Source organism: Lissotriton vulgaris, chromosome 1_1, assembly GCF_964263255.1.
Source record: "Lissotriton vulgaris chromosome 1_1, aLisVul1.2, whole genome shotgun sequence".
Lineage (NCBI taxonomy): Eukaryota > Metazoa > Chordata > Amphibia > Caudata > Salamandridae > Lissotriton > Lissotriton vulgaris.
In genome coordinates, this window is record NC_141685.1 from 51,542,488 (window position 1) to 51,557,441 (window position 14,954).

Genomic DNA, 14,954 nt, shown 5'->3' on the forward strand with positions numbered 1-14,954 from the left:
TAGGAAGGTAGAGTGGGAAATATTTGAATAAATATTATTTAATTTATATTTTTTATTATTTGATATTTATGTATTTAAAATGTTATACTGTTAATTATGATGTATAATTTATTGTTAATTATTTAATTGGTCATTACAAATTATTTATGAATTATTCATTATGTTATTTGTGTCCTTTTTTTAAGAGTGGGTTATAGGTTGATAGTGGGAGGTAATTTTTGAAATTATTTATTGATTTGTTAATTAATTTTAAATATTTTGCGTGAGTGGGAATAGTAAATTATTCACCTGCTCTATTCAACACTTTCACAACTGTTGCACTCGCTGGAGTGGGTATAGTAAATTATTCCCCTCCGCTATTCAACACTTTCCCTACAGATCTAATTGCTGGAGTGGGAATAGTAAATGATTCCCTTCCGATATTCAACACTTTCCCTACTGTTGTACTTGCTGGAGTGGGAATCGTAAATTATTCCCCTTCGCTATTAAACACTTTCCCTACTGCTGTACTTGCTGGAGTGGGAATAGTCATTTTATCTACATTGCTATCTAACACTTTCCTTAATGTTGCACTCCCTGGAGTGTAAATTATTCCCCTCCGATATCCAACACTTTCTCTACTGTTGCACTCCCTGGAGTGGAAATAGCAATTTTATCCCCTCCGCTATTCAACTCTTTCACAACTGTTGCACTCGCTGGAGTGTGAATAATAAAATATTCCCCTTCGCTATCCAAAACTTTCCCAACTGTTGCACTCGCTGGAGTGGAAATAGTAAATTAGTCCCCTCTGATATCCAACACTTTCTGTTGCACTCCCTGGAGTGGGAATAGTAAATTATTCCCCTCTGCTATCCAACACTTTCCGTACTGTTGTTCTTGCTGGAGTGGGAATAGTAAATTATTCCCCTCCGCTATCCAACACTTTCTCTACTGCTGTACTCGCTGGAGTGGGAATAGTAATTTTATCTACTCTGCTATCCAACACTTTCCTTAATGTTGTACTCCCTGGAGTGGAAATAGTAAATTATTCCCTCCTGCTATCCAACACTTTCTCTACTGTTGCACTTCCTGGAGTGGGAATAGTAAATTATTCCCCTCCTCTATCCAACACTTTCCCTACAGTTCTACCTGCTGGAGTGGGAATAGTAAATTATTCCCCTCCGCTATCCAACACTTTCCCTACTGTTGTTCTTGCCGGAGTGTGAATAGTACATTATTCCCCCCCATTATCCAACACTTTCCCTACTGTTGCACTCTCTGGAGTGGGAATAGTGATTGTTACCCCTCCAATATCCAACCCTTTCTCTACTGTTGCACTCCCCGGAGTGGGAAAAGTAAATTATTCCCCTCCGTTATCCATCATTTGCTGCAGTGGAAATAGTAATTTTATCCACTCTGCTATCCAACACGTTCCCTCCTGTTGCACTCTTTGGAGTGGGAATAGTAAATTTTTCCACTCCGCTATCTAACACTTTCCCTACAGTTCTACCTGCTGGAGTGGTAATAGTAAATTATTCCCCTCCGCTATCCAACACTTTCCTTACTGTTGTACCTGCTGGAGTGGGAATAGTAAATTATTCCCTTCCGCTATCCAATACTTTCCCTACTGTTGCACTCTCTGGAGTGGATATGGTAATATTTGCCCCTTTGCTATCCAACACTTTTCCTAATGTTGCTCTCCCTGAATTGGGAATAGTACATTATTCCCCTAGGCCAGAGGTCCTCAAACTTTTTGATGCCGAGACCCCCTTGTAAAACCTTTTTAGGCTTAAGGACCCCCTCCCAACAAAAGTTTCTAGAAACTGGTACTCCTCATCATCAACAACTATCGACAACCATACATGCGCCTGTTAGACCTCATCACATCCATCCATCCATCATTCATCCACCCACAATTTCACACATCCATCCTTCATCAATCCACCCTTTCATCCTTCCATCTATACATCCATATTTCATCCATCCATCTATACATCCATCTTTCATCCATCCACCCTTTCATCCTTACATCCATCCTTTACCCATCCACCCTTCCATCCATCTACCCATCATTCATCCACCCACCTTTTCACACATCCATCCATCATTCATCCATGCAACATTTTATCCATCCATACATCCATCCTTCATCCATCCACCCTTTCATCCTTCCATCCATACATCCATCCTTCATCCATCCACCCTTTCATCCATACATCCATCCACCCTTTCATCCTTCCATCCATCCACCCTTTCATCCTTCCATCCATACATACATCCATCCTTCATCCATCCACCCTTTCATCCATACATCCATCCTTCATCCACCCACCCTTTCATCCATCCATTCATTCATCCACCCACCTTTTCACACATCTATCCATCCATCATGATCCCTGCAACCTTTTATCCATCCATACATCATCCATCTACCATTTGATCCTTCCTTCCATCCATACATACATCCTCCATCTATCCACACTTTCATCCATCCATTCACCCATCATTCATCCACCCACCTTTTCACACATCCATCCATCATTCATCCATGCAACCTTTTATCCATCCATACATCCATCCATCCTTCATCCATCTACCGTTTCATCCTTCTTTCCATCCATCTATCCATCATCCATCCTTCATCCATCCACCCACCCTTTCATCCATTTATCCACTCATCATTCATCCACCCACCTTTTCACATATCCATCCTTCATCCATCCACTCTTTCATCTTACATCCATACATTCATCCTTCATCCATCCATTCACCCATCATTCATCCACCCACCTTTTCACACATCCACCCATCATAATCCATGCAACCTTTTATCCATCCATGCATCCATCCACCCTTTCATCCTTCCATCCATACATCCATCCATCCACCCTTTCATCCATACATCCATCCTTCATCCATCCATCCATCCACCCTTGCATCCTTTCATCCATACATCCATCCTTCATCCATCCACCCTTTCATCCTTCCATCAATACATACATCCACCCTTTCATCCATATATCCATCCTTCATCCACCTACCCTTTCAACCAACCAACCATCCAACCATCCATCCATCCACCCACCCATCATTCACACATCCATCATGATCCATGCAACCTTTTATCCATCCATACATCCATCCTTCACCCATCTACCATTTCATCCTTCCTTCCATACATCCTTTATCTATCCACACTTTCATCCATCCATTCACCCATCAGTCATCCACCCACCTTTTCACATATCCATCCATCATGATCCAAGCAACCTTTTATCCATCCATCCACCCTTCCATCCATCCACCCATCATTCATCCACCCACCTTTTCACACATCCATCCATCATTCATCCATGCAACCTTTTACCCATCCATACATGCATCCTTCATCCATCTTCCCTTTCATCCTTCCATCCATACATACATCCTTCATCCATCCACCCATCCATCCATCCACTCACTCATCATTCATCCACCCACCGTTTCACATATCCATCCATCCATCCACCCTTTCATCCACCCATTCACCCATCATTCATCCACCCACCTTTTCACACATCCATCCATCATGATCCATGCAACCTTCTATCCATCCTTCATCCATCCACCCTTTCATCCATTCATCCACCCACCTTTTCTGTGCCTCTCTCATGGGGTGGGGGGAGGGGGGAGGGTCAGTATCTCTCTGTGTCTTCTTCCTTCTTCCTCTCTCATGGGAGGGCATATCTGTGCCTCCCTGCTGGGAGCGGGGGCGGACAGGCTGTAACAACATCTCACCTGAAGAACCGACTCTCAGGCACATTTCTCCTGCACAGGAACCAGGTATGAGGGCTCGTGCTTTGTGCTTTACAGGCAGGACCCACAGCTGCAGGCGCCAAAGTCCATTGAACTCGAAGGGCTACAGCCTACTCCCCCAGCCACCCTCCCCTGCCCCCCATCCCTTTCCCTCCTCGTGTATGTGAGCCGGGCTTAAACACCTTCAGGGACACACACAAAGCCGTACCCCAGTATTTCACAGGTCTTTAAAAGACCTTTTACTTGTTAATGAGGCTTTGTTGTTTTTCACCCCTCGGTGTGAATTAGGCCTCCGCCGTGCGCACCCTCAATCAGCCTGGCAGTCAGGCAAACTGACAATCTGTGACCCCCTTCCCAGGACTCCAGGACCCCCCTGGGGGTCGCGCCCCACAGATTGAAGACCCCTGCCCTAGGCTATCCAACAGTTTCCCTACTGTTTTACTTGCTGGAGTGGGAATAATAAATTATTCACCTCGGCTATCCAACACTTTCCCTACTGTTGCACTCCCTGAAGTGAGAATAGTAATTTTATCCCCTCCCCTATCCAACATTTTCCCTACTGTTGCTGTTAATGTAGTGTCAAATGTAATTGTAAAAGATTAAAAATATTTAATATTTTAAATTATTATATATATATTTTATTTTTATTTTACTGGTATATGTATGTATATGTATTTATTATTTTTAATATGTTTCTGGCATTTTTATAATTTATTATATTAATTATTTATTAATATTAAGTAAAATATTATATTTTATATATATGTATGTATAATTGTTAACATTATATTTATTATTTATAATTTTAAACATTTTCTAACTATGCTTTTTAAATTATATGAATTATTTACTTTAAATTATTTTTTACACATTTTAAAGAAAAGATATTTTTTACATCATTTTTTTCCCATTATTTTTGTACTTACTATTATGTAGATAGGACTTCGATATTTTGGACAACAATATTTTTGTCACAATATTTTTGTACCTCGATATTCTTGTTGTCGATATTCTGTCAGTGATCCATTGTACTGCAAGGTTTAAATCTTGAGGATTTTGAGTGTTTTGTGTTTGGTCATAGATACCAGACGAGTAAAAAGGTTTTAAAAATATTCTATTATTCATGGACCAAAGGTGCTTTATAATGGTTTTGTAGAGAACAAGAGTTTGTTTTCTTTGTAAGTGAAGGACAGTTGTTTTGGAAGATGAGATGAAGTGTGATTCATGTTTGATGCAGATAAGCTCTTGGTTGAAGCGAATCTTTACTTCCTTTCAAGGTATTCTGGGACGGGCCAGGTGGTGCGGCTGCCTCCCTTGGAGGAATAAACAAGATAACCATCAGGTAACGTTTCCTAGTGCCTTCTGTTTCCTTTTCTTCTATTTCTTCTTAAGTCTCTTTCTGTGTATCTCTGTGTCGCTGTTTTTTATCTCTCTTCAGCTTCAAGAATGTGACTGCCTCTCCAGAGCATTCTCTAGCTATATAGCTTATGATCTTAAAAAATAAAATAAAATATAATAAATACATGGCTTTTACGTAGTCCTCTTCCTGAGCTGTTTTAAGCATGTTTCCTTTAAAATGTTGGTATACTTCAGGGTCAAGTTAATTATCTCCAGTTTCATAAATTGTGTGATGTTTTTGTTATAATTGGTACAACCCTCCATTCCCCCTTTGTCCTGCCACATTTGGAATGATCTATTATCTGTTGGCCTGAAGGTATGGAAGCTTAATCGATCAATCAATCAGGGGCTTGTAAAGCATGCTACTTACCTGTGACGGTCTCATGGGGTGGGAAGTGTAGCCCCAGGTCAGCCGAAAAGCAAGGTCTTGAGGCTCTTCCTGAGGTTGTGACGGGTAGGGGAGCAGCTGATGTTGACTGGGAGCTCGTTCCAGGCCTTGCCTGCGATGTAGGCGAAGGCTCTTCCATCTGCTCTGGTTCTGAGGATGCCCGGGGTCTCTACTAGGGCAAGGTCAGCGGAGAGGAGGTTTCTTTTGGGTATATGGAAAGAAATTCTTTCGGTGAGCTATTTGGGTCCAATGTTCTGGAGGGATTTCTAGGCATGGGTGTGTAGCTTGAAGGTAACTCTCTTCTCGACCAGGAGCCAGTGGAGGTCTCGCAGGTGTTGGGTGGTGCCGAGGATGAGTCTGGCTGCGGTGTTCTGGATGGTCTGGACTTTGTGTAGCAGGGATTTTTTGATTCCAGTGTAGAAGACGTTTCCGTCGTCCAGTCAGCTCATTATGAGTGCGTGGATGACTGTCTTTCTGGCTTCTGGGGAGATCTACTTGAAGGTCTTGAAGGATGTGGAGGGAGTTGAAACAGGTGGAGGTGACACCGTTGATCTGGTGATTCATGGTGAGGGAGGAGTCTAGAATGATGGTGAGGTTTCGGGTGTGGTTCGTCGGGGTGGGTGGGTTTTTGGGGGCAGAGGGCCATCAGGTGTTGGCCCAAGTAGAGGGGGAGTGTCCAAGGATGAGGACCTCAGTCTTCTCTGAGTTTAGCTTTAGGCAGCAGTTGCTCATCCAGGTTGCAACGTCTTTCATTCTTCCTGGAAGCTGAGTCTGGTGTCTTCGGGGTTCTCTGTGAGGGAGAGGATGAGCTGGGTGCCGTCAGTGTAGGTTACTATGCTGAGCCCGTATGATGATGGCGGTGAGGCGGGCCATGTAAATGTTGAAGAGCGTGGGGCTGAGCGATGATCCTTGGGGTACGCCGCAGTTGATCTCTGTGGGTTCGGAGAGGAAGGGTTCGAGTCTAATCCTTTGGGTTTTGCCTGCGAGAAAGGAGCGGATCCAGTCAAGGCCGGTTCCCCGTATGCCGGCTTCGTGGAGTCTGGCTGCAAGAGTACAGTGGGAGACGGTGTCAAAGGCTGCTGGGAGGTCTAGCAGGATGAGGGCCGCGGTGTTGCCCTGGTCGAGCAGCCTGCAGGTTTCACCGGTAGCAGCGAGGATGGCGGTCTCGGTGCTGTAGTTGCTGCGGAATCTGGACTGGGAGGAGTCTAGGATGGCATTCTCGTTGATGAAGGATGTCAGTTGGGCCTTGACAAATTTCTTGGTGACTTTGGCAGTGAAGGGAAGGAGAGAGATGAGCCGGTAGTTTTTCAGGTCAGTCGGGTCCACAGAGGGTTTCTTGAGGAGGGGCTTGACCTCAGCGCGCTTCCAGCCATTGGGGAAGATGCCGGATTTGAAAGTGGCGTTGATTGTGCGGCGTAGTTCGGGTGCAATGGTGCTGGCGACTCTGTGGAAGATGTGCAGTAGTCAAGGGTCCTTGGGGGCTCCTGAGTGAGTGCTCTTCATAATCCTGGTGGTGTCTTCAATGGTGACCGTTGTCCAGGCGGTGATGGTGGGCTAGATGTCGTTGCTGGAGGGGAGGGGAGTTTTTGCAGTCCATTAGCTGAAGTTGTCGTAGAGTGCCTTAATTATCAGGTCGGAGTAAGAGCCAAGCTTTTTCCAGAGGCCCTGGGACAGTGCGATGTTTGTGGCTTCGCTGGAGGGTTTGGTGAACTGCTGGATGATGTTGAAGAGTTCCTTTTTGTTGCTGTCGTTGATGAGGATTTTGTTCCGGATGAAGGTCCTCTTGGTGGCTCTTATGAGTTGGTGGTATTTTGTCATGGCTAGCTTGTAAGTGGTCTGGTCTTCAGTGTTTTTGCTGTTTCTCCAGAGTTCCTTGAGACGTCTGCAGGCGCGTCTGGCTTCTTGGAGGTCGGTGGTGAACCAGGCAGCCTTCAGGGAGCGTTGTCTGTCAGTGTGGCGGAGGGGTGCAAGTTTATCTGCGCAGTTGGTGATCCAACGGTGTAGTTCAGTGGCTGCAGAGTTGGTATCTGTTGTGGCAGCGGGGGGGTTGAGGATGAGGGCGGAGTTGAGGTGCTCCTCTGTGACCTTGCTCCAGTTCCTCCGAGCTGGGCATGGGGCCGGCTTGTGTGCGGTGGTGCTGCTGAAAGAGAAGTGTATGCAATGGTGATCTGTCCAGAGAGGTTGCAACATGTGACTGAAGTGGAAGTTGGTCCCACCTGCGAAGATGGGGTTGAGGGTGTGTACTATCTTTTGGGTGGGGGTGGTGAGCAGCTGCTTCAGTTCGAGGTTGGCGAGGTTGTCCAGGAGGGCAGTGGAGTCGGGGTCGCAGCGGTTATCGAGTTGGAAGTTCAGGACTCCGATTAGTATGTAGTTCATGGAAGCAATGGCGTGGGGTGCCATGAGATCGGCAATGGCTGTGGTGAAAGGTGTGCGAGGCCCAGGGGGTCTGTAAGCGAGGGTGCCACGTAGCATGGTACTAGGGCTGGTCAGGATCTGGAAGTGGAGGTGTTTGGTGTTGGAGAGGGAGTCGCTCGTGCTGGAGGTAGAGAGTCGGAAAGAGCTCTTGTGTGCGAGGTTGACCGGGCGTTCGGCGTGGGTGCGGAGGCAGTGGGTGTGATGTGGATGGTGAAGGAATGTCAGCGGTGTTAGCGTGACAATTGGCTGTGGGTGGTGTTTGGCCACGACAGCTGACAGTTGACAGCTGTTGTTCCTTCCGAGATTGAGTGCGAGGAGGGCAGCTGGCACGTAGCGGTGGAAGGTGGGAGATTCAGGGTCCCTGGTGCTGGTCGCGGTAGGAGCGCAGATGGATGCAGATGGGCTTGCCTTTGGCGTGCCAGCGGCATGCCCGCTGCGCACAACAGCCATTAAATATGGGAAGGGGAGGAAAGTGCAGATGGGAGTCGGGAGCGAGAAAAGAGGCGGGGGCAGCAGGGCAGCAGGGGGGAAGAACGGGCGTGAACAGGAACGGAGGCGGGGAAGATCAGGGGCCAGAAAGCATAAAGGCAGCAGAAGGCTATGAGCAAGAAATGAGGAAACTCGAAATGAAGCAGAATAAGAATTAAGGCAAAAAAAAGGCGAGTAAAAGCTAATAAAGAACTGTTGAACTCTGCCAGTGTATTCTCTTCATAACAGTTTTCTTCTTTAGGGCTCTTATAAATTCTAAGGTTTATCTGGCAAAGCGTGCCGCCACATATGGTCATTGTAGCAGTGGCCAGCCACCCCATGTTCCCGCAAACCTCCCCCATCAATTTTTGAGATTTCACTAACCCTGGTACCCATCTGATGTAGCCACATTCCTCAAGGAATATGAATGTGGTGGGATCCTAGCGCAGGTCTAGTCCCTTCTCAGGTTGGGAAGCACTGGGCCATGAGCACGCTTCCGTCCCGTGTTCACCAGCAGTCCCTTGACTGTCTACATAGTTGTTTCCTCTATACCATGTGATTCTATCCTCCCCGCAGTCTGTTCATTCTTCGTCCTTCCTCTCTGGATCTGACTTCCACCTCTTTGCTTCCTCCCAGCCTACCCTTTCCAGTCCTGTTTGTCACCTCCAATGCCACAATGGGTCTCTTTAAAGAAGAGTGTAAGAAAGCCTCTATTTCCTTATTCCTCTGGTTTTCTAAAGTGTTTGCCTTTTCTTATCCAATTTTAGTTTCCTTTCCCGTTATGCTGCTTTTTTCCTTTTTCAGGTTTTGCAGTGACTGGGTCCTGTCAAAGGAGTGTGACAAGTTCTGTACCACCAGGTAAGTCCTTATCTTCCACACAATTTGAAATGGTGAATTCCACTGAGCTAACTGGACACAGCCTCAGTCTACGGTGGTGATCAAGGGGAAGAGGTGTAAAATTTATGAGCTCAAACATAGGTTACCCACCACATCGTAAACTCAATCCTCAGCAACACAATTCACAATAACACAGAGTTTGGCCAATAGAAACTCTACAATTCATTCATAATCTTAAGGTCCTCCGTTTGAGCTAATGGGGACTCAGATAACTAGAGATGGAAAGCCACTCCTCTATGAGGACCTGTAATAAAGAAGTGCCTAGCTAATAATATTCACACAATATTAATAAAATCATCAATAAGTAAAGACAAACACATGGAATAGTTATCAAGTTATCTTTATCTAAACTTCAAGATTGAATGGTCAAAGTACAAATAATGGTTAATAATAATGGTTATTCTTTTGTATACAGGTATATCACAGCACATCACAGCTCAGGCCAAATACATAGTCAAATAACACCTTTTGGGGAAGGAAGAGAGAAAAATAGAGAAAACACATTGCAAAATAGAATTTACAATTTGTAATCATAGAACCCAAGAATCGGTTGTAGATTTATCAGAACCAGGACACGAGATGGACCCAGTAGAATGCTAGAGCACAGCGTGCAATATCTGGAGTCATACATTCTTCAGCTGAAAGATTTTACCTGCTCAACGTCACCAGCTGGTAAAGTGAGGAGGTAATCAGGAGATGTCAGTTCAGGGAAAAATCTGAGTTCAGACCGACAGTATGTGAGGCCCAGGACTTGCAAGGGAAAATAGTAGCATGCTGTCCTTTTCCCAAGGGGCAATTATACCGCCAAACGTTTTCAGTTCCTGCCAACAAAATAACTTTTACACAGTTTGCATGATTGCCATTTGTCAAAATCCATGGAGCAACCGTTGTGTGATCGTTCTCTAACCCAATTCATCCTTAACCCATACGTTATACCTTTGTTCAGTGTTCACTGTTCTTTAACCCCTTCTGTAAGTCACGGTGGGCATGTGCGCGCGACGGCCAGTGCCGTCCGAGCCACGCCTGTGATTGGAATGTCCAGCACCGCAGCGGAATTCGCTCAGCAGCCAAGGTGTTAAGAATGTGCAATATCACTTCCCTTCGGAAATAAGAAATACATTTGCAATTCGACGTGTCCACTCCACACTCTCTCTTCTGAGCTTTCAACAAAGTCAATAGAGTTTTATTCTGACAGAAAGGATGTCCATTTTTCAAACAGTAGGACAGAAACTTCAGCGATAATACTCGTAGCTACAGTGCAATCAGGACAACATTTTTAGTCTATTTGAAGGTAACATTAAAAGACAAAATACATTTTTGAGGCCTACAAGGAAAACCACTAAATCACTATTTTCTGAAGAAAAAATTTGCTAATATTGAAAACAGTAAAGAAATAGAGATGCATAAGAAATAATTTAAAAACACCATTTCATTATACTTATAAGCATAGCCTAATTACGTTTCATTAAGAAACATGCAAGCACTTTCTATTGGAATTACATCTCAAAGAAAACATAAGCAGGACTCTTTTTACTTGAGCATTTTCATAATCATATTTTGTTTTAAAACTACAGACTGCATTATTACCTTTCACAATATTTTCATAGCACATTAGTAGGTTTCTCTCTCTGTCATGAATGACTTAATCTCAAACCAGTTTGTGACCCTTCTGCATGCTTTAACGATGCAGTTTTAAACTCTCACATGTTTCACGAGGCACACTGTTAGTCATGTTTCTTAAGTATGTATTATGTACAGTATCACACCCAATGGAATTGATCGTCCAAAACACTCTTAATAAAATAATCACGCTCCACCAGTGGCATTTAAAGCAGTGATTACAACAAGGCAGATTCCTTTGTTCAATGAAATGTCCCTTCATGGATCCCTGAAATAAGAAATAGAAGAGTCATTTAAATGGGCAGGGGAGGACAGATCATCTGATAATTCATTAAAGGAGGTACAAATACCTTACTGTGATGCCAGTCATCATCACAGAAAGAGTAAGTTGTTGGTGTTGGATGCTTCTGAGAATCTGTGTCATGATGCATGTGTAACTTGTGTTTCTTTCTACAGTATTCACTACTTTTGCTCTCACAACATTGAGTTTCAGTGGTGCCAAGTTCCCTGTCTATGCAGTATCCATGAACTGTTTCACCCCCCTTGGAGTTCAACTCATTTATAATTTCTAACTCTATTTTTACAGGTCACTGACGCAGCAAAAAGAAAAAGAATGTTGTAATGTTGGAAACATTTTTAAAAAGGGTTATTTTGAGGAAAGTAGAAACATTCTAGATCTCTAAAGAAGAAACTAGTTCTATGCACCAGGAATGGTGAGGAATTTGGTGCAGAAGAAACTGCTGAATGTGAAAGTGATTTATCGACTTTCTTACAATCCTTATTTGTTGTCAAACCTTGAAGTACAATGACCAGGAACATTTACCAAGTGTCAGTTATTGGGATTGAATAACCTCTGAAATAATAACTGTACCTGCATGTAAATTGAAAATCTACTGCAGCTACTAAATATAAGAATATTTTCACTTAAAGGAAACATTTCACGATTGGTAGATCAAAGAACATAGGCAACAATTGATCCTCACACAGTGCACTTAGGAATAATCAGTTTTGCAAATTCTGTCTGATGGTTTATGAGAAATTCCTTAGAGACCTAAGCCTCTCTCAGCAAATCAGTATCCGTAGACGTGATGTGATGTGACAGAAGTGTCAGGAAGGCTAATAACCTCAGTTTACAAGAGTAAGCTTTTGTCTCCAACTCCTGTGATTCAGAGGAGAGAAAACATTGTATTTCAAAAATAACTGAAAATGTTCTTCTCAGATTTCATTACAGCAAAGACACTGGATTAACATCGACAATATAGAAAGATTTTTCCCACCTACTCTGTCTCTTGGGTTGATCTATGTTGTTTCTAAGTGTGCCAGACCTCCAAAGTTAATGGTGTACCTTTATGGGCTTTACCGGAATAGGAAGCTTAAAAAGGGCCAGTGTTACACTACTGATAATTCATAAACTACCCTAGCATGTTTTAATCCCTTCTTAATTAGTTGTATAAAAAATGTACCTCACTTATAAGTACGAATCCCCAAAGTCCCTATCACTGTTTTTAAAACTCCTAAATTAAATGCGATTAACTGCAGTTAGAATGAGCTTAATACTACTTGAGAGAATCCTTGTGGGCATAACTTGGAGAAAATGAATCCTTGAGGGGCATCTTAATAAAAACAAGGGGCCCCTCAGTGAAAGTTTATACGTTAGCAAAGCTGACTTCAAAGGTAAGACCATTGATCTCCAAATAAAAGCTATAATTAGTTAAATGCAAATGTGAAGAAGAGCTTCGGCAGTGTAGTTTAGAAGTTAATGTTGAGTTTTAACATAAACAAGTACAGACTCTGGAATCAGATTCAGTCTTAAGATGGCATGTATCCAGGAACAACCCCAACTTAGAGATACAAACTACTCAAATAAGAGCAATGAATGTGAGAACAGCTTTAGTTATCAATCCCACCTCACTAAACACAAGAGAACTCACACTGGACAAAAACCGTATCAGTGTCCTGAATGCCAGAAAGGCTTCAGTCGGAAAAGCGATCTCATTCAACATGAGAGAATCCACACTGGGCGCAAACCTTATCAGTGCTCGGATTGCCAAAGAAGCTTTAGTTTTTTAAGCAGTCTCACTCGACACAAGAGAATCCACAATGGGCAAAAACCTTATCTGTGCACTAAGTGCTGGAAGTGCTTTAGTCAAAAAGACCAACTCATTCAACACGAGGGAACTCATACTGAGCTCAAACCGTATCAGTGTTCTGAATGCTGTAAAAATTTCAGTCAGAAATCCAGCCTTACTTTACATGAAAGGATCCACACGGGGCATAAACCGTATCAGTGCTCTGAATGCTGGAAAAGCTTCAGTCGGAAATTCAGCCTTATTTTACATGAAAGGATCCACAGGGGGCATAAACCGTATCAGTGTTCTGAATGCTGGAAAAGCTTCAGTCGGAAAATAACTCTCACTCACCATGAGAGCACTCACACTGGACATAAACTGTATCAGTGCTCTGAACGCCAGAAAAGCTTCAGCGAGCGAACCAAATTAATTCAACATGAGAGAACTCACACTGGGCAAAAACCTTTTCAGTGCTCTGAATGCAGGGAAAGCTTTAGTCAGAAATCTGGTCTCGCTCGCCATGAGAGAACTCACACAGGACTAAAACCATATAAGTGCTCTGAATGCTGGAAAAGCTTCAGTCAGAAAGGTAATCTCACTCAACATGAAAGAACTCACACTGGACTAAAACCGTATCAGTGCTCTGAATGCTGGAAAGGGTTCAAATGGAAACAAAGTCTCACTAAACATGAAAGAACTCACACTGGAGAAAGACCTTATCAGTGCTCTGAATGCTGGAAAAGCTTCAGTCAGAAAGGTAATCTCACTCAACATGAAAGTACTCACACTGGACTAAAACCGTATCAGTGCTCTGAATGCCGGAAAAGCTTCAGTCATAAAGGAAATCTCACTCAACATGAAAGTATTCACACTGGACTAAAACCATATCAGTGCTCTAAATGCCAGAAAAGGTTCAAATTGAAACAAAGTCTCACTAGACATGGAACAACTCACACTGGAGAAAGACCATATCAGTGCTTTGAATGCTCGTAAAGCTTCAGTCTCAAATGTGATCTCACTCGTCATGAGAAAACTCACACTGGACTAAAACCGTATCAGTGCTCTGAATTCCAGAAAAGGTTCAAATTGAAACAAAGTCTCACTAGACATGAAAGAACTCACATTGGAGAACGACCTTAGAAGTGCTCTGAATGCCAAAAAAGCTTCAGTGGGAAATCCATTTTAATTCAACATGAGAGAATCCATACTGGTCAGAACCCATTTCAGTGCTCTGAATGCAGGAAAAGTTTCCAATTGAAATAAACTCTCACTAAACGTGAGAGAACTCACACTGGAGAAAGACCGTATCAGTGCTCTGAATGCTGGAAAAGCTTGTCAGTAATCTGGTCTCACTCAACATGAGAAAACTCACACTGGGCAAAACCTTGTCATTGGAGTAAATGCCAGGGAAGCATCTGCTGGAGACTCAGTTTGATTCAACATGAGAAAATCCACAGAGACAAAATAAATTATCAGTCCTCTCAGTGTGACAAAAACTTCACTTATAAAAGTAACCTCTCTAAATGACAGAGACAATGTGGGAGAGTAAAAGCTTCTCACTGTAAACTCTGAGGAGGAACTTTCAGCATCACACAACCTTTACATGAAGCAGCCACAAAGACATCAATCAATTTATCGTTCACTCTATAGATTGTCCAACAAACCTTTTACTAAGAAAAGCGTACAGCGAGGGATAGAAAATTGTGAATCAACCTAATTCCTCAGTTGCTATTTGTGGCCTCATTCCATTTAGTGTATTTTGCTCCCTGGGTGTTAATAAGCCATAGCTCCAAGCCACAAAGTCCATTGGATCCTGAACTTTGATGTCACGCCCCCAAGGATCCGGAATCCAAGTAACCTCAGACTGTTTCCAGCCTTAATGAGCCTCACCAGGGAGCTGCAGCAGGAGTCCCTTTCTTGTAGGT

The 14,954-nt window shown here is 43.4% G+C and overlaps 1 pseudogene; it reads left to right on the forward strand.

Moving 5' to 3' along the window:
• The first annotated feature begins 12,143 nt into the window (after window positions 1–12,143).
• On the forward strand, window positions 12,144–14,391 carry LOC147737206 (uncharacterized; annotated as a pseudogene).
• Window positions 14,392–14,954: the final 563 nt, after the last annotated feature.